The sequence below is a fragment of the Macaca mulatta genome, chromosome 4, assembly GCF_049350105.2.
Source record: "Macaca mulatta isolate MMU2019108-1 chromosome 4, T2T-MMU8v2.0, whole genome shotgun sequence".
In the NCBI taxonomy this organism is placed as follows: domain Eukaryota; kingdom Metazoa; phylum Chordata; class Mammalia; order Primates; family Cercopithecidae; genus Macaca; species Macaca mulatta.
In genome coordinates this window covers 88,099,698-88,125,633 of record NC_133409.1, presented here as the reverse complement: position 1 = coordinate 88,125,633, position 25,936 = coordinate 88,099,698, and positions in this window count along the sequence as shown.

The following is a 25,936-nucleotide window of genomic DNA, read 5'->3' as shown; positions in this document are numbered from 1 at the left end:
ATTTGGCTTAATGCATGCCACAATAATCATGCTATTTCTTGTGAGCATTTTTCTAGCTCACAGTAATAAGAATAATTGCATGGTGTTTATATTCTAAAGTGCCTTGTCTCACTAAGCTCTGAAGTCCTTTTTGAGTATTAATTTTCACAAGATTTCTGTGTAGCACACAAGCATGTGTATTATTATCTTGTTATTCCTCTTTTAACAACAAGGATAGTGAGGCACAGATGCAGAAAATGATACACAAGTCAGAGTCAGGATGCCAGAAACAGATTAAGAATCCTAACTTCCTGTTCAGAAGCAAGGCCATGCTTTCGACGAATTATTAAGGCACTTCATTAAATTCTGGCAATTAGTAGTTATCTTTTAAGTCCTAGTTTTTACTCCTAGAACTTTAACATTAATAGGAAAAAAGTTAATAACTTGTGGTTAGTTAATTCTGTTGCATCGTGGGTAATGCAGAGATTGTAAACAAGCAAGTTGTACATAACTATAAAATAGGAATGTTATTGACAATAATTTGACGTGTAAATGTTTAATGGCATGGAAGAAAAATTCACAATAATTAAAACAAACAAAAACAAACTTTTAAGTAATAGCCAGCCTGGAGGCTGCTTGGAACAACAAGAACAAAAAAAGAATTAGGTGTGTAATTTGAGTACAGAATCAAACCTGTTTAAATGTGTTGACCAGAATTCAAAGACATGAACATCTGAAGATAGGCCTGGAACACAACATACATGCAATATATGTTATTTTGTAATTACATGAATAATATCTTTTAAGAATTTCTACACAAATTATTTTAACATCTTTGAGGTATGATTATAACCCTGTAATTCTATATTTTTAAGAATTGTATCTTTTAGAAATTATTATCTAAAAGATAGTATCTATTTTGCTTACAAATGAAATAATTTTGATGTTGGAGATTTGCTTCAGAGTAATCTGGGGAGTGTGGAGGCTTTGTAAAACAAGATTGGCCATTATCTGATAATTGCTAAAACTATATAGTTGATATATGGGATCATATATTCATTACAAATACATTAAAAATGTATTTAAAATTTTCTATAATAAACATTTTAAAATATAAAAAATTATAGCCATGTATATTAGATAAGAGATTATTACAAATCTATTATAAGAAAATACATCTCATCTTGCTGGAACTATAATCTATCAAGAACATAGTCAAGAAATAAAATACACCCTACAAAAAGGGAAGAGGGCTATCAGAGGTCAATATAAACTTCATAAAAGATAATATCCTGTCACATATTATTACTTGAGCCATTCTAGTAAAAGATACTACTTAACTACATATGCTTAAGATAATTAATAGTTTGAGCATTCACAGACTTAGGGTCAAGTACTTGTGCTAGAATTTACTCATTTGGTAATTTATTTCAATTCCGTAAAATCTCCATCTCCTCAGATATAAAATAAGTATGATAATATCTACCTTACAGCGTTTTAATGATGTTTGCATGTGATTAAAGTTTTGCCTGGTACTTAGTGTTATATAAATGTTAGCTAATAATTTTCAGCTTAATTATATAGATTTTAGACCCACAAAATTAAAGCCAGAGACAGCTACATGATTTTCAATGAAGAATGACACCCCTGCTGTACACCTAGGAAAATATGGTCAGGAAAAATCTACAAGAGGAAGTAAGTTAATTCATAAAAGCGAGAAATATGAGTCTCCTTTAGCATAAGGACCCAAAGCCCTGCATTCCTTGCTAAAGCTTATGTGTGCCTTTGTATTAATATTACAAAACAGGACAATGAGTTGCAAAATGATCATTGAGAATTATTAACAGTCAGAGTAGTAAATCCTAGCTGTTGGAACACACAGACCTAAAATCTCAGACTCTTAACATGACAAAATATCGTTTCCCACTCATGACAATGTGGGTCAGGAGGTTCTCCTGGAAGCTCTTCATCCATACTGCTTTCTTTTGGTATGTCATACTGTGGAGTATTCTTAGAACTCCGTGATAGACCCTCTTCATTTGTTTAGTTAATAGGTGAAGGAAGAGAGGTTCCATGGAGGATTGCATGAGATATTTTAGAAGTCATGCCTGGAAGCAAAACTCATCATTTCTGCCAACATTTCATTATCCATGTCATCAGCTAGCTACAAGGGACCTGAGAGATGTAGTTTTTCTGTGTGTCCATGATGTGGGGGCCATAGACCATTGTCTGCTATAATCAGTAAAGAAGGAAGTGTCTTGTCAGTTCTAGGAAGTTTTACACACAAAAAATAGATTGAGTTGTATATCCTTATGTAACTCTGCTGGACTGTAAGCTGAGGGTGGGGGCACATCTTGATCATTTCTAACTTGCAACTAGTGCTCAATAAATAGTTTCTGGTAACTAGTAGGTTTGTTGTATAAGTTAATCCAGAAAGCCTAGTTTCTTAAAGATTCTAAATAATTTTGTATTTATGGTATTGCAGTTTGGAAGTAAGCCTGTCACATATTGAAGAGAAATAAAGTTGTAACAAACAATTCAGTGTGGTCTTAAATAATTTTACATGTTAATTGAATAATAAAATTTATAGTTACTATATTTGAAATATTAAAAACTTTTTGGACACTATTGGATCACATAGAATTTGGGCTGGAATTTATTGTCATAAAGATAATAGAAATAAACTTGGATATCTATATATCTATATATAAAAATATATAAAATTTAGATTAGATAAAATTCTAAAAAGGAAACAGTATTTACATGAAACATTTTTGTTTATTCCCCACCTCCACAAATTATTACAAAGGTATTTCATTTTCCTAAGTATTCCTTTCCCTTCTAAATCTGGAGTCATGGAATTGAAAGACAGAAAATCTCACTCTTCTTATTTTCTTTTCACCATCAAGAAAGAAATGAGGAGCATTTGATTCATTTACAGTAAATAAATACATCTTTTAAAATTGATTGGTACATGGAAGGCAGCAGAACAGATGAGTATTGCAGGAAGTACAGAAGTATTGCAGGTAACAGAATCACCTACAGATAATGACAGACCCTCGGCAGTAGCTTATTGTTTACAAGTGAGACTTTGGACGACAAATACCATAAAAATAATGTACTGTTCATGCCAAAGTCATTTACAAGTCTTATGTTTGGAGATGGGTCAGACTGCTGATGAAAACTATAGACAATGACATAATTTTGGAAAAAGACATTAGAGTGAAAGAGATGAGTAAATGTTTTTGTAAGTAACAGTGACAACAATAAAACAGTAATAAAACCATTTAAATGTAAGAATTGCATTGGAAGGTACTGAGGATGTTTTAGATTTTTTTTGCCATCTCTATCCTTGATTCTGGTGAATCTTACTTCAGATCAATACTTTTATCATCTTTCCATAATACATAATCTTTAAAAAAGAAAACCCATGAACAAAACACCAGTAAAAATTATTGCTGAAAATAAATGGCTATTCTCACTTATTTGAGATGTAATAGCACCTGAACCTCAGTGAAATTTGGAAACTCATAGAAAAATATTGAGAAAGTAAATAAAAATGTATAAAGTCATGGCTAAACATAGGTGATTTTTTAGAAGGCTTTAGATTCAGAACAATTTTCTTAAAAATTCAAAATCATACTCGTCAGCGTCCTGGAGTAAAAGAGCTGAGAAAGTTGCTGCCAAAAGATTTTTGCTCATCTCAAAACAAACAAAAAAATGAATCATTAAACTTAGTACTAGAGATCGTGTTGAGTATGAGAGATTATTTCTATATTGTCAGTAGAAATAGAAACCAGTCAAAATTCTACAGGTTATGAAATAAAATATATTGTTGACTTTGCTTTGTTACAATTGAAATTATCGGTTGGGCTTAATGGTGATTTGCTTCTTTAAAGTAACTGAATTGATCACCAGAAGTGGTCTGTTTTTAGGTTCTTTTCACGTCCTTCACCACCTAGAATATATCTGTGTATAATTAACTTTAAAATGCATGCTTTTTATATCCTCTCCCACAGTTATCATTTATAGTGTTTAACTGAGAAATAATTTCTAAATAGTGTTCGCTCTGCATACATACAGACACCCACTTTAAACATAGAGCAGGAAGATGTGTAAGGGTTACATCTTAATGTGATGTAGACTGGGTTCTTTAATATCAAAGATTAGTCAATGTTTTTCTAATTTTATTGAAATCAACCAAGATTTTATTGGTGTCATTTAGCCAGTTGACACAATCTGAGACACCTTCATTTTCAGGATAGGTGAAGTTAAGTGTAAACCTTTGTACTGCTTTCTACTTTCTTTCATGAATAGAATTTAGCTGTACTAACGTAATGGTGTAAATTTACAGTATCCATAAAGGCACCGTTATTGTATTGCTTTGCCTAATGCATTAGGAAGAGAAGACCACTTGGCAGACACCACATATCTACAAATGAACAAAATGGACTAAAATCAAAATTGCATTACTTTTGTCAATAATTTGCGTTATAATTTTAGGCAAATATTAATGGAAAGAATATCTTAAATAAAAATGAGTTTGATGGTTTCCTTTTGTTGTTGCAGCCCTGATTGTATTTACATCCAGTCATTTATTGCCCATTAAAGGAGTAATGCTATGTTAATGTAAGGGGGGAAAAATCAATGCTACTGAGATCAGTAGCTGTAGGGAAACAGTGCGGCAGCTGGTTTGCAAACAGTGAGCCCATATAGATCAATGAAATTACAAGCTAAATCTGCTGATGCTCACAAACTGCTCCAGCGGTGTGCTGTCTAACCTTTTTCAAGTTCAAGAGCTCTAGAAAGCCAGAGATAACTAAATGGAAAGGAGGGCAAAGGCAACTAGGAGACGGTGACAGTGTACCTAGAGTACTGTGATATGTGATATTTTACTTTTGCAGATACCAGGATAACTGCACATTTTAACCTATAGAGAAGCCCTATAATCTGTCAGGGAGCCACATGGAGAGCCTTCACCATCCAGAAAATCTACCTTAAGACGGTTCTTTTGCCTGGAGCATTGGAAGGCTACATGATACTTCACAAATGTGCTTGTTAAGCTAAATTACAAAAAATATTATTCAGTGAGCTAATGACGGAATTCTAAAATATATTGTGGGTTGCATTTGGTGACTTATTGGAGTCCCCAAAATATTCCTGTAAAGATAAATATTATATACATTGAGCCTCAGCTTCTCTATAATAAATCACTCATCAGATACATGCACATTTAACGTTTGAAAAAAGATAACGAGCTTTTCATCTCAATCAAGTGATTTTTTATCAATTTACATGCCATTAGTAAGTGTTTACCCTCATAAGTATTGGATTTTCAGTTTTTCTTTAGCTAAGCCTTCCATGGACACTCAGCTATATTTTGACTACATTTCCTGAGACACACAAAAACTTTACTGGAGTGTTAATTGACACAGTGAGAGGAATAGGTGATATTTCCAAAAGAGAATCATCACATGGATTGATTTTAAGAAAATAAGTTGACTCTGTTTAGAACTAGAGAGGACCTTTGACATTGGCACATGCAACATCACTTTTCACCCAGAAAGGATCAATGACTTTTCCAAGATCACACACATCAGAACTTATCCAGGTGCTTCCAGGCTAACAGCAGTACTGTTCTCAACCCATGATGCTGCCCTAACATGATTGCGGTAGGAAAAAAAGGAAGAGAGCGTAGAAGAGAGAAAAAAGTACAATGAAGGTTTACATGGGATGTTTTTATTCAAATATTCACAGAAAATAAAAATACTAAAATCGTACATGGGATAAAACTAATCACAGAATATTATTTCTACTAAATTATTCATAATCAAATTGTTGATACAAAGAACAAAAACCCAGCCTGGCAATATGGCGAAACCCTGTCTCTACCAAAAGTACAAAAAATTAAACAGGCATGCTGGTGCATGCTTGTAGTACCAACTACTCAGGAGGCTGAGGTGGGAGAATCACCTGAGCCAGGGAAGCGGAGGCTGCAGAAAGCTGAGATGGTGCCCTGCTGCACTCCAGCCTGGGCAATGGGAGTGAGAACCTGACACACACACACACACACACACACACACACACACACACACACACACACACGGAAGAAAAAGATGTCTTTCTCTTTCCTCTCTTCCTCCTTAAATCAAAGAAAATGCAAAACAAAAACAGTGATTAAAGAGTCAACCAAAGTGTGGCCTGTCAACGAAGCTGACCAAACTTCATCTCCTCCTCAGACACGCTCTGAGTACCTGTCCTGAGAGGCACAAGACACGCTTTCTCTGAACCCTAGTGTAGTAATTATATTGATTTAAATCATTCTGTCTGTCTCAATCCTCTAAGATAGTGACACAAGAGTGACATGATCTTTACAGGACTGGCTTACTAGATAATGGCAGAAATCTCAGCCAAGTAGCATCAGCTGGTAACTCTTATAGTTTAGATCCCTGTATTTAAATATACGTTGGTTTTTACAAACCAGGGTGTTTTGTTTTGGTATACTTTGCTAAAAATTAATAAAAACTTAAGCAGGTGAGATAAATATGACTTATTTTCTACTCTGTGTAAGGAATAATCATACTTGAGATAAGTTATTACATTTTGGACAGTATCCTTTAAAAATAATGTCAAAAATAATCAGAAGATATATACTATTTCCTAAGTAATTTTAGAATAAGTTAAACATGAGCAACAGATGTATTTAACTTACTAATTGTCAAGTAGTGAACTCTACCAAATTCACTGTTACAATTTTAAATTTTATTTTATAATTTCTTATTCTCATATTTTCAGGTTTTCAAAGCATGTTCGTCTCTACTTTCTGATATCCTCATATGAATACTGTGAAATAGGTAGATTGGATATTATTGCCTCCAGTTAACATAAGGATACAGAGAGAGGCCAAGTCATTTGCCTAAAGTCACTTGTCAATCATTCAGAGATGAGAACTCAATTCCTGGGGAAAAAAAAAAAAAAACTCTACTATTTTATTATTGCCTCTATTTTATGCTTTGAATTGGATGCTTTGAACATGGGTAAGAGAAAATCTGAAGCACGAGAACAAAAATTTTAGCTGTACCTTGTCCCTCATACTACATGATTATACTAATGATCACAACTCCAAGAACGAAACCAGGCACTCAGTGTCTTTAAACTTGGGTAAGGGAGTCCATATTTTGAAAATATTTTTTCAGGACATTTTAAGGAGCAATGTGTTAACACTGAGAGAGCATCACCAAATTATGGTAAAATCTACACAAAAAAAGATATGAGATAGTAAAATACACAACCATGTTTTACTGTAGCTGTGGAGGATGATTGATTTAACAGGTAGCAGCATGGTAGTATCATGAAATTAATTATACTCACGCTGTGGGGGAGGCATTTCCAAATAATTCTTGGCCTGGAGACTTTCCTTTCCCCAGCTAAAAGCCAGCAAAATCTCTACACCTTTCATCTTTAACTGTCGGAGATGTTCAAGGCAGGTAGACAGAGGGCAAAAATGAGAAAGCAGTGGGTATAGCTGACATTTGCAGAACGTACACTGAAGGGAATAAGATCTCCATAATTTTCAATATTATAGTGATCTCTACTGCCAGCTCTTTTAGTGTCCCTGACACACTGTCTTGCCTCATGCAGGAGGTGACAAATCCAATTTCAGGTACTAATGTAGCACTGTACTTAAATGACCCACTACCTAATCTCAGATATTCAGATCCAAAGGCTTTGGATTCCAGCTCCTTTCTGTTTATGAACCTCCTTCTTGTCATGATGACCTAGTTGTACTCTCTTTCCTGGTCTTTTTCTTTTTCTCCTTTGAGATGGAGTTTCACTCTTGTTGCCCAGGCTGGAGAGCAGTGGTGCAATCTCAGCTCACTGCAACTTCTGCCTACCAGGTTCAAGCTATTCTCCTGCCTCAACCTCCCAAGTAGCTGGAATTACAGGCATGCACCACCACTCCCAGCTAATTTTGTATTTTTAGCAGGGTTGGGGTTTCACCATGTTGGCTAGGCTGGTTTCAAACCCCTGGCCTCAGGTGATCCACCTGCCTCGGCCTCTCAAAGTGCTGGGATTACAGGCATGAGCCACTGTACCCGGACAGACAGCCCTGTTACTCCACTCTTGATTTCTTGTGCACAGCTCTGAATATGGAGACATCCACAGCTCTTGGCAGCAATTCCTTACTCTGGTCAATTGAGACTTGTGGAGCTGACAAAGTTAAACTGACTCTCTTGTCCCCTCTACTAAAGAGACAATTTGAACATGTTTAATAGGTGAACAAACTTCTTCCTGGTTTAGTCTTGGGAGGGTGTATGTGTCCAGGAATTTATCCATTTCTCCTAGATTTTCTGATTTATTTGTGTAGAAGTGTTTATAGTATTCACTTATGGTAGTTTGTATTTCTGTGGGATCAGTGGTGATATCCCCTTTATCTTTTTTTATTGTGTCTATTTGATTCTTCTCTCTTTTCTTCTTTACTAGTCTGGCTAATGGTCTATTTTGTTAGTCTTTTCAAAAAACGAGCTCCTGGATTCATTGATTTTTTGAAGGGTTTTTCCTATCTCTATCACCTTCAGGTCTGTTCTGATCTTAGTTATCTCTTGTCTTCTGCTAGCTTTTGAATGTGTTTGCTCTTGCTTCTCTAGTTCTTTTAATTCTGATGTTAGGGTGTCAATTTTAGATCTTTCCTGCTTTTGCCTGTGGGCATTTAGTGCTATACATTTCCCTCTTAACACTGCTTTTGCTGTGTCCCAGAGATCCTGGTACATTGTGTCTTTGTTCTCATTGGTTTCAAAGAACTTGCTTATTTTGGCCTTAATTTCATTATTTACCCAGTAAGTTGTTCAGTTTCCATGTAGTTGTGCAGTTTTGAGTGAGTTTCTTAATCCTGAGTTCTAATTTGATTGCACTGTGGTCTGAGAGACAGTTTGTTATGAGTTCCGTTCTTTTGCATTTGCTGAGGAGTGTTTTACTTCCAGTTATGTGGTCAATTTTAGAATAAGTGTGATGTGGTGCTGAGAAGAATGTATATTCTGTTGACTTGGAGTGGAGAGTTCTGTAGATGTCAATTAGGTCTGCTTGGTCCAGAGTCCTGAATATCCTTGTTAATTTTCTGTCTTGTTGATCTGTCTAATATTAACAGTGGGGTGTTAAAATCTCCCATTATTATTGTGTGGAAGTCTATGACTCTTTGTAGGTCTCTAAGTACTTGCTTTATGAATCTGGGTGCTCCTGTATTGGATGTATATATATTTAGAATATTTAGCTCTTTTTGTTGAATTGATGCCTTTACCATTATGTAATGCCCTTCTTTGTCTTTTTTGATGCTTGTTGGTTTAAAGTCTGTTTTATCAGAGACTAGGATTGAACCCCCTGCTTTTTTTTTCTCTCTCTCCGATTGTTTGGTAAATCTTGCTCCATCTCTTTATTTTGAGCCTATGTGTGTCTTTGCACATGAGTTGGGTCTCTGGAATACAGCACACCGATGGGTCTTGACTCTGTCTAACTTGCCAGTCTGTGTCTTTTGTTGGAGCACTTAGCCTGTTTACATTTAGGGTTAGTTGATGTCGAATCCCTGAACAGACCAATAACAAGTTCTGAAATTGAGGCAGTAATTAATAGCCTACCAACCAAAAAAAAGGCCCAGGACCAGATGGATTCACAGCCAAATTCTACCAGAGGTACAAAGAGGGGCTGGTTCCATTCCTTCTGAAACTATTCCAATCAATAAAAAAAGAGGGAATCCTCCCTGATTCATTTTATGAGGCCAACATCATCCTGATACCAAAACCTGGCAGAGATAATCTGAGAAAAAGATTATTTTAGACCAATATCCCTGATGAACATCGATGCAAAAATCCTCACTAAAATAATGGCAAACCAAATCCAGCAGCTTATCATAAAACTTATCCACCACAATCAAGTCGGCTTCATCCCTAGGATGCAAGGCTGGTTCAACACAATATACTCAATAAACTCAATCCATCACATAAACAGAACCAATGACAAAAACCGCATGATTATCTCAATAGATTCTGAAAAGTCCTGGATAAAATTCAACACCCTTTCATGCTAAAAATTCTCAATAAACTAGGTATTGATGGAACATATATCAAAATAATAAGAGCTGTTTATTACAAGCCCACAGCCAATATCAAACTGAATGGGCAAAAGCTGGAAGCATTCCTTTTGAAAACTGGCACAAGACAAGGATGCTCTATTTCACCACTCCTATTCAAAATGGTAATGGAAGTTCTGACCAGGACAATCAGGCAAGAGAAAGAAATAAAGGGTATTCAGATAGGAAGAGAGGGAGTAAAATTGTCTCTGTTTGCAGATGACGTGGTTGTATATTTAGAAAACCCCATCAACTCAGCCCAAAATCTCCTTAAGCTGATGAGCAACTTCAGCAAAGTCTCAGGATACAAAATCAATGTGCAAAAATCACAAGCATTCCTATACACCAAAAAATCCTGAGTGAACTCCCATTCACAATTGCTACAAAGAGAATAAAATACCTAGGAATACATCTTACAAGGGATGTGAAGGACCTGTTCAAGGAGAACTACAAACCACAGCTCAAGGAAATAAGAGAGGACACAAACAAATGGAAAAACATTCCATGCTCATGGATAGAAAGAATCAGTATCATGAAAATGGCCATACTACCCAAAGTAATTTATAGATTCATTGCTATCCCCATCAAGCTACCATTGACTTCCTTCACAGAATTAGAAAAAACTACTTTATATTTCATATGGAACCAAAAAAGAAGCCATATAGCCAGACAATAATAAGCAAAAAGAACAAAGCTGGAGGCATGACACTACCTGACTTCAAACTATACTACAAGACTACAGTAACCAAAACAGCATGGTACTGGCACCAAAACAGATATATAAACCAATGGAACAGAACACAGGCCTCAGAAGTAATATCACACATGTACAACCATCTGATCTTTGACAAACCTGACAAAAGCAATGGGGAAAGGATTCCCTATTGAATAAATGGTGTTGGGAAAAATGGGTAGACATATGCAGAAAACTGAAACTGGACTCTTTCCTTACACCTTATACAAAAATTAACTCAGTATGGATTAAAGACTTAAACATAAAGCCTAAAACTATAAAAACCCTAGAAGAAAACCTTGGCAATACTATTCAGGACATAGGCATGGGCAAAAACTTCATGACTGAAACACCAAACGCAATGGCAACAAAAGCCAAAACTGACAAATGGGATTTAATTAAACTAAAGAGCTTCTGCACAGCAAAAGAAACTATCATCAAATTAACAGGCAACCCAAAGAATCAGAGAAAATTTTTGCAATCTATCCATCTGACAAAGGGCTAATATTCAGAATCTACAAGGAACTTAAACAAATTTACAAGAAACAAACAAACAACCCCATCAAAAAGTGGGTGAAGGATATGAACAGGCACTTCTGAAAAGAAGACATTTATGTGGCCAACAAACATGAAAAAAAAGCTCATCATGACTCGTCATTAGGGAAATGTAAATCAAAACCACAATGAGATACCATCTCATGCCAGTTAGAATGGTGATCATTAAAAAGTCAGGAAACAACAGATGCTGGAGAGGATGTGGAGAAATAGGAATGCTTTTACACTGTTGGTGGGAGTGTAAATAGTTCAACCATTGTAGAAAACAGTGTGGTGATTCCTCAAGGATCTAGAACCAGAAACACCATTTGACTCAGAAATCCCATTACTGGGTATATACCCAAAGGATTATAAATCATTCTACCATAAAGACACATGCACACATATGTTTATTGCAGCACTATCCACAATAGAAAAGTCTTGGAAGCAACCCAAATTCCCATCAATGATAGACAGGATAAAGAAAGCGTGGCACATATACACCATGGAATACTATACAGCCATAAAAAAAAGGATGAGTTCATGTCCTTTGCAGGGACATGGATGAAGCTGGAAACCATCATTCCCAGCAAATTAACACAGGAACAGAAAACCAAACACCACATGTTCTCACTCATAAGTGGGAGTTGAACAATGAGAACACATGGACACAGGAAGGGGAACATCACACACTGGGACCAGTTGGGGTTGGGAGTCTAGGGGAGGGATAGCATTAGGAGAAATACCTAATGTGGATGATGGGTTGATGGTTGCAGCAAACCACAATGGCACATGTATACCTATGTAACAAACCTGTACGTATTGCACAAGTATCCCAGAGTTTAAAGTATAATATAAAAAAAGAAAAAAAAAATAGGTGAATAAAAATAGCAATAGTGAGAACTAAACATTTTAATTGATTAAGACCTAGTTGAACTTTGAGGAACTGCAAAGTAAAATGTCTCTGCAATTTATGTAATACTTGGTTAAACAGAAGAACTCATTTACTGGGGCCACACACAGCAAGGAATACCAAAAAGGATATGCCAAAACAAAGGAGAATCAGGTTCTCCACTCTAATATGGCATTTTCCTTGAGCTATGAGGCCCATAGCATGAGTAGTTGGATCTCTGTAAAAAAGGGGTCCCAATGATTCTTCTTCTTTTTTCTTTTTTTTTTTTTTTTTTGAGACGGAGTCTCGCTTGGTCGCCCAGGCTGGAGTGTGCTGCGGCCGGATCTCAGCCCACTGCAAGCTCCACCTCCTGGGTTCCCGCCATTCTCCTGCCTCAGCCTCCCGAGTAGCTGGGACTACACGCGCCCGCCACCTCGCCCGGCTAGTTTTTTTTTGTATTTTTTAGTAGAGACGGGGTTTCACCGTGTTAGCCAGGATGGTCTCAATCTCCTGACCTCGTGATCCGCCCATCTTGGCCTCCCAAAGCCAATGATTATTCTTTGAGGGTTAGATGCTGAATTGATTTTGTTGATCTACCTTTCTCTCAATACACAGGCCAGACCACTGGTATCTGTTCTCGTTCTTTCATCACTGATGTTCTTTTCTCATAGTAGTGACCCCTGATGGACTTTTCTCATCCTGGTGACCCCTTTGGCACTCTCCAAGAAAATTATGATTTTCTACCTTATTCATGCTGCTGTGAGTAAAATATTGTCTGTAGACTTGATACTTTCTCTTATGAGTGGTTCAACCACCAAGCAAGATCAAGGTAAAATAATAGAATAATAAACTAAAGAGTAAAGGGAGAGAGACTTTCTTTTAATACATTAATGATTGATTGATGGGCTTATAAAATATTTTTATGAAGACTGTTTATTATTATAGATATATACTGCATGTAATAATAATTGGTATGTTTGCTTGAGTTGACTCTTAGGTAAATGTACTTAATTCATTTCACAGTGTGACTGACTTTTTAAAAAAATTCTTGACTAACCCACTTTTCCATATTTTGTAGTTCTGAACTAACATAATCTATTAAGAATAGTTAAAAAAAACCAGAAGTATCTTAACTTGGTGGAGACCATTAGATAATTGTAATTACAGTCCTAACGATGCATAGAAAAATGATAGGATAAGCTGTCCTCTCTCAACATACTGCCTTCATAAGGCCTCATCTTGTCTGTTTGTGTCATTCTTCCCAGTTTTAGAATATAAATAGTCCAGATTGATTTTTCTTTCCATACATTCCACATAAGACTTATGTGTTGAATGAGTAGATTGACTGATGGCATGCATATGTAGCTTTAACCAATGTATATGTACAAATAAATGTTAGTTTAGAATTTATTTAGATGTCACATTTATAGATTGTTTAATTTTTTTGGAATGTATGTCAATTTTACATGCAATACACTGCATCTAATTCTATCAGTTTTGACAGTGGTACACATCCAAGAACTCACCTCCACAGTCAAGTACAGAACATTTTCATTATCCCCTTGAGGTTCCTTGTATTCCATTGTCCCATTGCAGAATATTTCTTTTGCTACCCACTGCTCCAGGCAAGCATTGATTTTTTTTTCTTTTATCCCTGTAGATTAGTTAGCACTTCAAAGAATTTTATATAAGTGGATTCATGCAATATACACCCTTTGGCTTTTTCACCCAAGATAGTAATTTGGGGTTGATTCAATCTCTTGTATGTATCAATAGTCCCTTTCTTTTTTATTGCTAAGTAGTATTTCTTGTTTGAAATCACATTTTGCCTAACCACTCAGCTGTTGATTGACAATTGGGTTGTTTGCGGTTTTTGAATACTGTTAATAAAGATGCCATTAATATTTGTGCATAAGACTTTGTGTGAACATGTTTTTATTTCTTTGTGAAAATACCTGAGTGGAATAGCTGGGTCACATGGTATGAATATGTTGAACTCCAAGAAACTGACAAACATTTTTCCAAAGTGGGTTATGCCACATTAAATTGCCATCAGTAGATTAGAGCTCTAGTTGCTGCATATCCTTACCAAGACTTGGGATTGTGAGTAAATTTTGAATTTAGCTATTTTCATGAGTATAAAGTGGTAATTCAGCTTTAATTTGCCTTTCTCTGATTAATAATGATGGTGAGCATTTTTTCTTGCACTTATTAGTCACTCAGTACTTTCATTTGTTAAGTATTATTAAATATTTCTTATTTTTATTGAGTTATTATCTTATTATTGAGTTGTAAATATTTTTTGTAATCTGGATATAAGTTCCATGTCAAATATATGTATTGCAAAATTTTCTTCCATTCTGTGACTTGCCTTTTTATTTTAGTGAGAGTAGTTTTCAAAGAGCAACACTTTTTAATTTTAATAAAGTTTATCATTTTTTTCTTTTATGATTTGTGTTATCTGTGTCCTCCCTAACATATCTTTAAAATGTTTGCTTCTAGAATGTTTATTGTTGTTTTTTATGTTCATGATGATCCATTCAAAATCACAGGCATACCTCAGATATTACAGGTTGAGTTCCAGACCACATCACAAAAGCAAATACTGCAATAAAGTGAGTCAATGATGTTTTTTTGTTTTTTTATTTTTGAGTTTCTCATATAGAGGTTAGGCTTACACTATATTGTAGTCTATTAAGTGTGCAATAACATTATGTCTAAAAAAATCAATGTACATACCTTAATTTAAAAATATTTTATTGCTCAAAATGCTAATGATTATGAGTCTTCAACAAGTCATAATCTTTTTGCTGGTGGAGGATCATGCCTTAATGTTGATGGATGACTGCTAACTGATCAGGATAGTAATTGCTGAAGGTTGACGTGACTATGGCAATTTCTTTAAAACAAGACAATAAAGAAGTTTGTGGCATCTATTGGCTCTATCACAGAAGATTGTTATGTAGCATGGGATGTTGTTTGATAGCATTTTACCCAGAGAAGAATTTTTTTCAAAATTGGAGTCAGTCCTCTCAAACCCTGCCATTGCTTTATCAACCAAGTTTATGGAATATTCTAAATTCTTTGTTTTGATTTCAACAATGTTCACAACATCTTCACCAGAAGTAGATTCCATCTTAAGGAACCACTTTCTTTGCTCCTCCATTAAAAAGCAACACCTATCTTTTAAAGTTTTATCATGACATTGCAGCAATTCAGTCTCACCTTCAGGTTTCATTTCTAATTCTAGCTATCTTGCTATTTCTACCACATTGGCAGTTACTTCCTCCACTTAAATCTTGAACTCTTTGAAGTCATCCATGGAGATTGCAATCAACTTCTTTCAAAGTCCAGCTAATATTGATATTTTCACTTCCATTCATAAATCATGAATGTTCTTAATAACATCTAGACTGGTGAATTCTTTCCAGAGGTTTTTAATTTACTTTGGCTAGATCCATCAGAAGAATCAGTATCTGTGGCAGCTATAGCTCTATGAAATGTCTTTCCTAAACAGTGAAACTTGTAAGTTGAAATGACTCCTTCTTGATTCATGGGTTGCGGAGTGAATGCTTTGTTAGTAGGCATGAACACAACATTAACCTCCTTGTACATCTCCATGAGAGCTCAATAATAAATATCTATTAATTTGCATAGAAATCAATAATAAGCCCAATATATGTTAACATAAAAAACATAATGTTGTAAAAATATTTATATATTTCAGAATGAAAAGTTAATGAGAAAAAGAGCATTGTTTTACACTAAAACTTACTTTAATGTCTGTTTCTACATTAAATCTGTTGAGATTTTATAGATCATTTACCTTCTGGAAAACTCCACTGTAAACTTGTGAGAGTGTGAGAGTGAAAAGGCAATTAGTATCTTACCATTATTAGAAAAATAGTTGCAATTCAATCCTGGAACACAATTTGAGAGCTGCTGCTGTATTCTTTTTTAAAACAAGTATTTCTTTTTTTAGTTTTTTTTTTGTGTGTGTGTGTTTTTTTTTTTTTTTTTAACCAGACAGGTAGTGTTTGGTTACATGAGTAAGTTCTTCAGTGGTGATTTGTGAGATTTTGGTGCACCCATCGCCGGAGAAGTATATACTGCACCCAATTTGTGGTCTTTTATCCCTCATTCCCTTCTCACCCTTTCCTTAAAAACAAACAAACAAACAAACAAAAACTATTCTTTCGCCAATATCACACTGTCTTGTTTAGTGTAGCTTTGCAGTGAGCCTTGAAATCAGTCAAATAAGTCCTCCAATTTTCTTCTTTCAAAAAAATTGTTTTAGCTATTGTAGGTCATTTGCATTTTGACATAAACTTTATAATCAGCTTCTTAGTTTCTACTAAACAACCTGTTGTAATTTTCATTGGCATAATGTTTAACTATAGATCAATTTATGGAGAACTGATATCTTAAAATTTTGAGTTTTTTAATCCATGAACATAGTTTATCTCTTATTTTATTCAGATATTGTATAATTTATCTCAGCAATGTACCATAGTTTCGAGTGAAGAGATAGTACACATATTTTGTTAACATTATTGCTAATTGTGTTATATTTCATGTGATTGTAAATAATTTTTTAAATTTTATTTTCCAATGATTCATTGGCAGTATATTAAAATACAATTGAGTTTTGCATATTAACATTGTGTCCTGAGATGTGGATAAATTTATTTATTTCGAGTTTATGTTAGTGTGAATTACAGTCACTGAAAGTATTTTTATCATTATGAAATATTTCTCTTTATCTTTGTTAATACTTTGTAAATTTATCTGATATTGATATTTTTCTGCCTTTTAATATTCATTATTTTCATGTGTATCTTTTTTAAAAATCTACTTTTTTAAAAAATAAAACACAAAACTTCAAAGTGTGTCTTTTGTAAGCAGCATATTGTTGCTTTTTTATCCATCTTGACAATATCTGCTTTTTAATTAGAGTGTTTAATCCATTAATACTTTAAAAATTTTTATTTCTGAATAATTTTAGACTTATAGAGAAGTGGGAAAAGTGGTTCAGTGATTTCCCATGTAGTCTTCACCTGGATTCCCCTAATGTTAACATATGTAGACATAATATCATAAAAATAAGAAATTAACATTGATGTAGCACTCAACTAAACTGTAAACTTTATTGGGTCTCAGAAACTTTATTGCTGGTTGTGTTTTTTTGTTCCAGGATTTGGTCAGTAATCTGTCATTACATTTAGTTGTTAATTCCTCTTGTGTACTACAGTCAGTGAGTTTTGTAGTCTTTCCTTGTCTCTCATGGCCTATTAATTTTGATGAGTATTAGTGAACTCTTTTGCAAGAGCCCCTCAATTTGTATTTGTCTGATATTTTCTCATTATTAAATGGAGGTTACCTATTTTGGACAAAAATATTGACTTGTTCTTTGCAGGTATCAGGGGTACATGATGTTGTGATATTAACTTGATCACTTGATTAGCTTAGGGTCCGCTGGGTTTTCCCATTGTAAAGTTTTATTTGTAATTGATTAATATTTTTAAGGATATGTTATTATTTAATGCAATTGTTAATATGGCTGGATTGATGTTTACCACTTTATTATTTGCTTTGTTTCTTCTTTTTTGGTCTCTTTTTCTTTGTCTGCCCTTTCTTTGGATTATTTCAATATCTTTATAATTTCATATAATTTAACTTTTGGCTTTTTACCTATAACCCTCCATTTTAGAGGTTGTACTAGAATTTAAAATAGATATTCATAACTTTTTAAACTTTATTTCAAGTTAATATTTTCTACTTTACATAAAAGAAATTTTACAACTGTATAAGTACATTTATCTTCTCCTGTACTGTCCTACATGCTCTCATTGTCATATGAATTGCATCTACATATATTATAAACTCCACCAAACACTAAAATTTTTATTTTGAATAATCATATATGTCATATATATTTTTTAAAAAGTAAAAAAGTAATCACTTATATTTTACCAGATACCATTTCTAGTGTTCTTTATTTATTCCTGAAGATCCAATTTTCTTTTAGTATTACCTCCCTTCAACCTTGAGAAACTCCTTCAGCATTTCTCTTCGTGTAGGTCTGGGCCCAGCATACTCTCTTCAATTTTTTTAATCTGATAATGTCTCATTTAGTCTTTGTTCTTGAAAGCTATTTCTGCTAGATGCAAAATTCCCCTTTGAGCTTTTTATTTTTTCTTCCCTATTTGGCACTTTTCTGTCCTCCACAGCTTCTGATGAGAAATCAGTAGTCATTGAATTGGTATCTCCCTGTATGTAATGTGTCATGTTAATTTCACTGCTTTCAGGATAATTTTCATTATATTTAATTTCAAGAGTCTGACATAATTTGTCTAGGTATAATTTTTCCTTTGTGGGAACTCTGAGCTTCTTGAATCTGGAAATTTATGTCTTTTACCAAATTTGAATTTTCAGCCTTTGTTTCTTCAAATATTTTCTGCGTTGTTCTCGCTCTCCTCTCCTCTGTAACTCCAGTTACCAATATGTTATACATTTTTCTGGTTTTTTTTCTTAAACAATTCTTCTTTAGACTGGATCATTTCTATTAATCTATCTTCAAGATCACTAATTCTTTTTTGTCTCTCCATTATAGTATTAGGGCATGCAGTAAATTTTTTATTTGATATTGTAAAATTTTTCCTACTCAATATATTTTATTTTTTGGAGTGGATTTAAGTTCAGATAAAATTTGAGAACAAATATATAGTTCCCATATACTTCCTACCCCTACACGTTCATAGCTTCCTGCACTATCAGCACCCTGCACCTGAGTAGTACATTTGTTATAGCTGATAAATCTACATTGAGTGACATATCATCACCCAAAGTCCATAGCTTACACTGGGGTTCCCTCTTGATGTTATGCATTCTATGGCTTTTAAAGAATGTATAATGACATGTTTCCAAGTTATAGTGTCATATGGAATAATTTCACTGTCCTGAAAATCTTTTATGCTCTGTATACTGATTCCCCTTTCCTCCCTAGCGCTTAGTAACCACTAATCTTTTTACAGTTTTCATAGTTTTATCCTTTTCAGAATGTAATATAGTTGGAATCATATTGATGGAATCCTTTCTAGATTGTCTTCTTTTGCTTAGTAATATGCATTAAGGTTTTATGTCTTTTCATGGCTCGATATATCATTTCTTTGTAGTGCTGAATAACATTTCATTGTCTCAAGGTACCAGTTTATTTATCCATTCACCTCCTGAAGGATATCTTGGCTATTTCCAGGTTTTGGTAATTATGAATAGCGCTGCTTTAAACACACATGTTCAGGCTTTTATGTGGACATAAAATTTTAGTTTGTTTCGGTAAATACCAAAAAGTGTCATTGCTTGATTGTATGGTAAGAGTATGTTTAGTTTTCTGGGAAAGTGTCTTCCAAAATGACCATACCATTTTGCATTCATACTAGTAATGAATTAGAGGTCCTGTTGCTTTGCATCCTTGTCAGCATTTGGTGCTGTTGGTGTTCTGAATTGTGGCCATTCTAAGTTTTGTAATGGTGTCTCATTGTCTTTATTAGCATTTCTCTGATTACATATGATATGAACCATCTTTTTATATGCTTATTTGCCCACCATCTGTATATCTTCTTGACTCCTTCTGTGGCTAGGAGTCAGTTTAGGTGTTTGACCATTTTCTATTAAGGTTATATGTTTTCCTATTGTTGAGGCAGATATATTTTTTTTCAGTTCTAACATTTCATTAGGTTTATTTTTTTTTTTTTTTTTTATTTTTATTTATTTATTTATTTATTTTTTTTGAGACAGAGTCTTGCTCTGTCGCCCAGGCTGGAGCGCAGTGGCCAGATCTCGGCTCACTGCAAGCTCCGCCTCCCGGGTTTACGCCATTCTCCTGCCTCAGCCTCCCGAGTAGCTGGGACTACAGGCACCCGCCACCTCGCCTGGCTAGTTTTTTTGTATTTTTTAGTAGAGACGGGGTTTCACTGTGTTAGCCAGGATGGTCTCGATCTCCTGACCTCGTGATCCGCCCGTCTCGGCCTCCCAAAGTGCTGGGATTACAGGCTTGAGCCACCGCGCCCGGCCTCATTAGGTTTATTTTTATGTTTTGTATTTCCATGCTAAATTTTTCTTTTATCCATCACAAGCATATTTTCTTCCACCTCAATGAGCACATTTATAATAGTTGCTGAGCTGTCTTTGCCCAATGATTTCAACATTTGGATCATCTTGGAATTGCTTTTACTTATTTTCTTTTTGCTTGAGATTGTCACATTTTCCTAGCTTTGTGGGTACAGAGTAATTATACATGGTGTCCTGGATGTTGAACACATTATGTTTTAGAGTCTCTGGATTCTGTTGTATTCTTCAAAGAATACTATTGTTTTGTTTTGAAAAGCAATTAACTTAATTGGACTTAAACTTCCACTTGTGGTGAGAGACAGCTTTGATGACTGGCTTTCTCATTTCTTAGGTCCCCCTTACTTTGTGATGGCTCTGGTTGCCACATATTCCTTTCTCTAGCTCCTCCAGCCAAAAAATGGTCAGTTTTATATCAGAGTTTTAGTCACTCCCCTCCATGGGTAGAATTGGTAGAATTATGACTGCCCTCAGGGCAAAGCTCCAAAAAACAAGGCACTCCATGCCAGAGGTTTCTTCCAAATTTTAACTCACTTTTCCAATACATCTGCTTTGTTTACTTTCCAGAGTCTGGATTATTTCTGCTTGTTTGTTTTTCTCTTTTGTTTCTCACCCTCACCCACCCCAAATGTAGGGTTTTTTGTTGTGGTTTTTTTTTTTTTTTTGAGACGGAGTCTCGCTCTGTCGCCCAGGCTGGAGTGCAGTGGCCGGATCTCAGCTCACTGCAAGCTCCGCCTCCCGGGTTTCCGCCATTCTCCTGCCTCAGCCTCCCGAGTAGCTGGGACTACAGGCGCCCGCCACTCGCCTGGCTAGTTTTTTGTATTTTTTTTAGTAGAGACGGGGTTTCACCGTGTTAGCCAGGATGGTCTCGATCTCCTGACCTCGTGATCCGCCCGTCTCGGCCTCCCAAAGTGCTGGGATTACAGGCTTGAGCCACCGCGCCCGGCCAATGTAGGGTTATTATATGCAGGAATGCAGGAAGTTTGATATTAGGAGCTCACTCCTCCTTAATAGTAGCAGACTCTTAGACTATTTAATTTTTGATGACTCACATGTATCTCACTCAAAGAAATTAAGAAAGGTCTTAAAGAGTTGAGATGCTCTATTGTCTGACATGTCATTTGATTATATTTCTGTAAGTGGCTTTTGACTATTTCTAGTTAGTGAGTACAACTAACACTTAATCTTAAAAGATTATTCTATAAAACAAAAGTACAAGTAGAGAAAAAAAATGGAGCAGTTAATGAGTAGTTTTTGCTTAGCCAAAGGTAGTTTGAATGAACTCTCACAGTTGATGAAATCAGTGATGATAAAGCCAAGTCACTCTGACATCTACACAGCATTCCACATTTTTAAATATAGCTGCATTTTATTTTTTTCTCGTATGAATAACTGTTTTAATCTTAAGACACTTGAATTGTTGACTAAAACTGAGGAGGCGTTACTGTGCAGTGGATAAGAGTAGATTGTGCATGAACCCGGGAGGCGGAGCTTGCAGTGAGCGAAGATCGGGCCACTGCACTCCAGCCTGGGTGACAGAGCAAGACTCCATCTCAAAAAAAAAAAAAAAAAAAAAAAAGAGTAGATTGTTTATATTCAAACCACAATCTCACTACTTCCTAGTTGTAAAACCCTGGGTAAGTTACTTAATTTCCTATATATCAATTTTCTCATCTTTAAAATGGGAAAATAATGATATATACTTCATTAACACCCTTATAAAGAAATTAATGTGTTCAGGTTTTAGAGAGTATCTGACACATTTAAAAATGCCATTTTTTTCTTTTTTTATTATACTTTAAATTCTGGGATACATGTGCAGAACGTGCAGGTTTGTTACATAAGTATACATGTGCCATGGTGGTTTGCCGCACCTGTCAACCCAGCATCTAGGTTTTAAGCCCTGCATGCATTAGGTATTTGTTCTAATGCTCCCTCTCCCCTTGCCCCCAACTCCTGACAGGCCCTAGTGTGTGATGTTCCCCTCCCTGTGCCCAAGTGTTCTCAATGTTCAACTCCCACCTATGAGTGAGAACATGCGGTGTTTGGTTTTCTGTTCCTGTGTTAGTTTGCTGAGAATGATGGTTTCCAGTTTCATCCATGTCCCTGGAAAGGGCATGAACTCATTCTTTTTATGGCTGCATAGTATTCCATGGTGTATATGTGCCACATTTTCTTTATCCAGTCTATCATGGATGGGCAAAAAGTGCCATTATTTGTTATTGTTATTTTTATCCTTAGAAACATCAGGATGACAGATATGTCTTTAAAATTTGAAATAGGTAAGGGGATTTATGGAGAAGTATACAACATAGGGAGAATGGTAAATATTATTCCTCACTTAGACCTTGATGGGAGCAAGTTTATCATTATTTATGTTTCTCCTCAGAAGTTCGTTTTCTCTGGTAGTATTTTACATACTTTCCTTTTTATCATGTTGGTCCCTCTGGGTAGAATTGTCTAGAAAACTCCTTTGATGTATATTCTTTTAAAAATTGCCCAGTTATCCCTTACCACATACTTCAAATGATCCCTGAAAGGCAGCATAATGTAGGGAAATTCACCTTCTTTGGAATCAGATAGATTTTGAGTATCACCTCTGTCACTCACAAGATGTGGACAGTTGAGACTTATCTTCATCTAAAAATGGGGGAAAGACTGTCCATGTAAAAGGAACGTTGAAGATTAAATAAGACGGCATTTGTTTAGTGTTTGATCAGGGTCTAGAATGTTTTAGGTACCCAATCACAGTAAATTCCCTTCTCTTTTCCCATAGACTTCTGCTATGAAGTCTTCCTGAACACTGCCAGGAAGATCACATCAGTCCTTTCTCTAGTCTTTCAATTAAAATCTTCATCATATTCCATTAACGTGTCTTTCTTTATCACTGTGTTGGCTCCTCCTTGAGAGCAGAAACCTACATGTCTTTTATAGGGGTCATTGTAGATTGTCTCAATGTTTGTTTAGTGAATGAATAAAAATACGATTAACTTGAATTTTATTTGAACATAGAATTTTCACATACTAATTAATACAATCTGAGAGTAGATCAATGAGCATTTAAATCAAATGAAACACTGTAGAGCCAAACAAATATAAAGACTTTTCTTTTGTCTTACTCCGACATTTTTTAAAGGTAATGAAAACATCCCCATGACCAGAAATCCTCAGGAATAATTCCTCTTGACTGCAGTAAGTACCTACTTTTGAGAAACAGAAAGCTGATGAGCTGCAGGCTTCCCTGCTGCTAAATTCATCTAATAAGGCACTCCTGATGTGTTCTGATTTTAAGGCCAATGGGAACTCTATAGATTGGTTTGCTGCTCTCTTTTCTGATAAAGAGAAGACTTTGAGATGTATATGTTTATGTTGGTAAATAAATTCTGGTATGAAATGAGAATTCAAGAATCAAGCCTAAGGCATCAAAAACAGTAATAAAGTGAATTTGTAGGCATATTGTCTTTGGTGCTTCCAGGACAAGGTCTGCATAGCTAAGGTAAGTCTGAAAAATCAGTAGTCATCTGCACCCTGGGTGTTGTAGCCAGGACCTGAAATGACCTGAGTTTCTAACAAGATAGTTGAGAGATACTGAGTCTTTTAAATGGATTAATCTCTTTGAATAAGTTATATGATTGGGGACTAAAACAATGGTATCAGAAGTGCCCAAAACAGAGTGATACAAAGCTTGCCAAATAACAATTACAACTAAAATTACTTTTTTATTTGGGTGTAGAAGGAGTAAAGCAAAAAAGGGTTAGGTTTCTTCTGAGGAAGCTGAGGAAAAACAACAGGATTACTCAATTCCAATTGCTACATTCTACATCAAGAAAAGTGGTATGCAAATGATAAAGAGAGAAGTAACATAAAGGAAGAAAATCAAACTTACCACTGGGACAAACATGCAAGAGCACATCCAAGTGTAACATGTGAATTAATTCTTCAAATTAGAGAGACACATTTCATGCTAGGATACTGAAAACAGGATAGGATGACAAAAACGTGATCTATTAAGAATTACGAGAAGTCAGAAAGGTAAAGGATCCAATTAAGAGAGATACAGGAGGGAGAGAGAAATGAAAAGGGAGAGGGAAGGAAGGAGGAGAGGGAAAAGGGAAGAAGGAAGGAAGGAAGAAAACGATCTAGTTTTTAGAAGATAGAAGGGTGTTAGGATGAGAATGTTAACTGTAGAAACCACACCTTGCAAACTTTGATGATGCTATTTGGCAGAATTCTGTTCTTCATTGTTAAATTGGATGGCTACTAATCTCTTAAGAAAAAGAAAGCATTAATTAGAAACCATAAGGAGTATATAAAACCATTTTATTGGCCGGGCGCAGTGGCTCACACTTGTAATCCTAGCACTTTGGGAGGCCAAGCGGGGGCAGATCCACCTGAGGTCAGGAGTTCGAGACCAGCCTGGCTAACATGGCGAAACCCATCTCTACTGAAAATACAAAAATTAGCCAGGCATGCTGGTGGGCACCTGTAGTCCCAGCTACTCAGGAGGCTGAGGCAGGAGAATCACTTGAACCCAGGAGCCACAGATTGTAGTGAGCTGAGATCACGCCACTGCACTCCAGCCTGGGCAACAGAGCGAGACTCCATCTCAAAAATAACTAAATAAATAAATGAAATAAACATTAAAAAAAATTTTATTGCTAGACTAAAATAATTTTATTGGCTTGAGGTGTGTTTTTTTTTCGGCAAGGTGTTTGAAAAGTTTTCTCCATAATGTGCTAATGAACACGTCTTATTGAACATATGTTGAATGATTGTGTTCAAGACGCGGGCAGTGAATTTTCAGCCAGCATCACAACACATTATAATGACATTTAGGAATAACATACTTGTTAAGAGGAAAGGATCTGGAATCAGTCAGATCTGGGTTTGAATTTTTATCTAACACTTAATACTTGTGAGTCCTTTGGAAATGTACTTAGTTACTAAGTCTGAAAAATTGAGATAACAGTATCAACCTCCTAGAGTTGTTCAGAGGATTAAATACGATAATACATATAAACTGGTCAGTACAGTGGCTAAAGCATACGTAAAGATATGCAAAGAGTACTTACTACAAAGGCATTCAGAAAGGTATCTCATCCTTTTGTGGAGTAGGAGTCAGAATTGGCCAGGGAAGGAGAGGTATAGGGACAGACACTAGGAGCAAATATACACATGCAAGAGGGTAATAGAGCTGATGCATTTCCTCACCTATAAATAACAGCTCAGCTTTAGCTTGGAGAAAGGAAACACTTAAGGAGACGAGAGTGGTAAAGGGTGAGACAGGGTCAGAGACAAGGGTCACATTAAAATTGAGTTTACATGTCGTATTCAGGGTTTAGAAGTTATACTAAGCATGTGTATGAGAGGAGGTTTCAGGACAATTTGAAATAGGAGAGCTTGAAAATATTTTAGTAACTATAACATTGAACTTTAAGGGGATTAAAATGGAATAGCTATGCTGATTCTTCACCAAAAGAGCATAAAGTCAAAGAAGCACCTCATTAATATGTTCAGTAGATCAGGAGGTAGCTCTTTCTCAATAACTTTC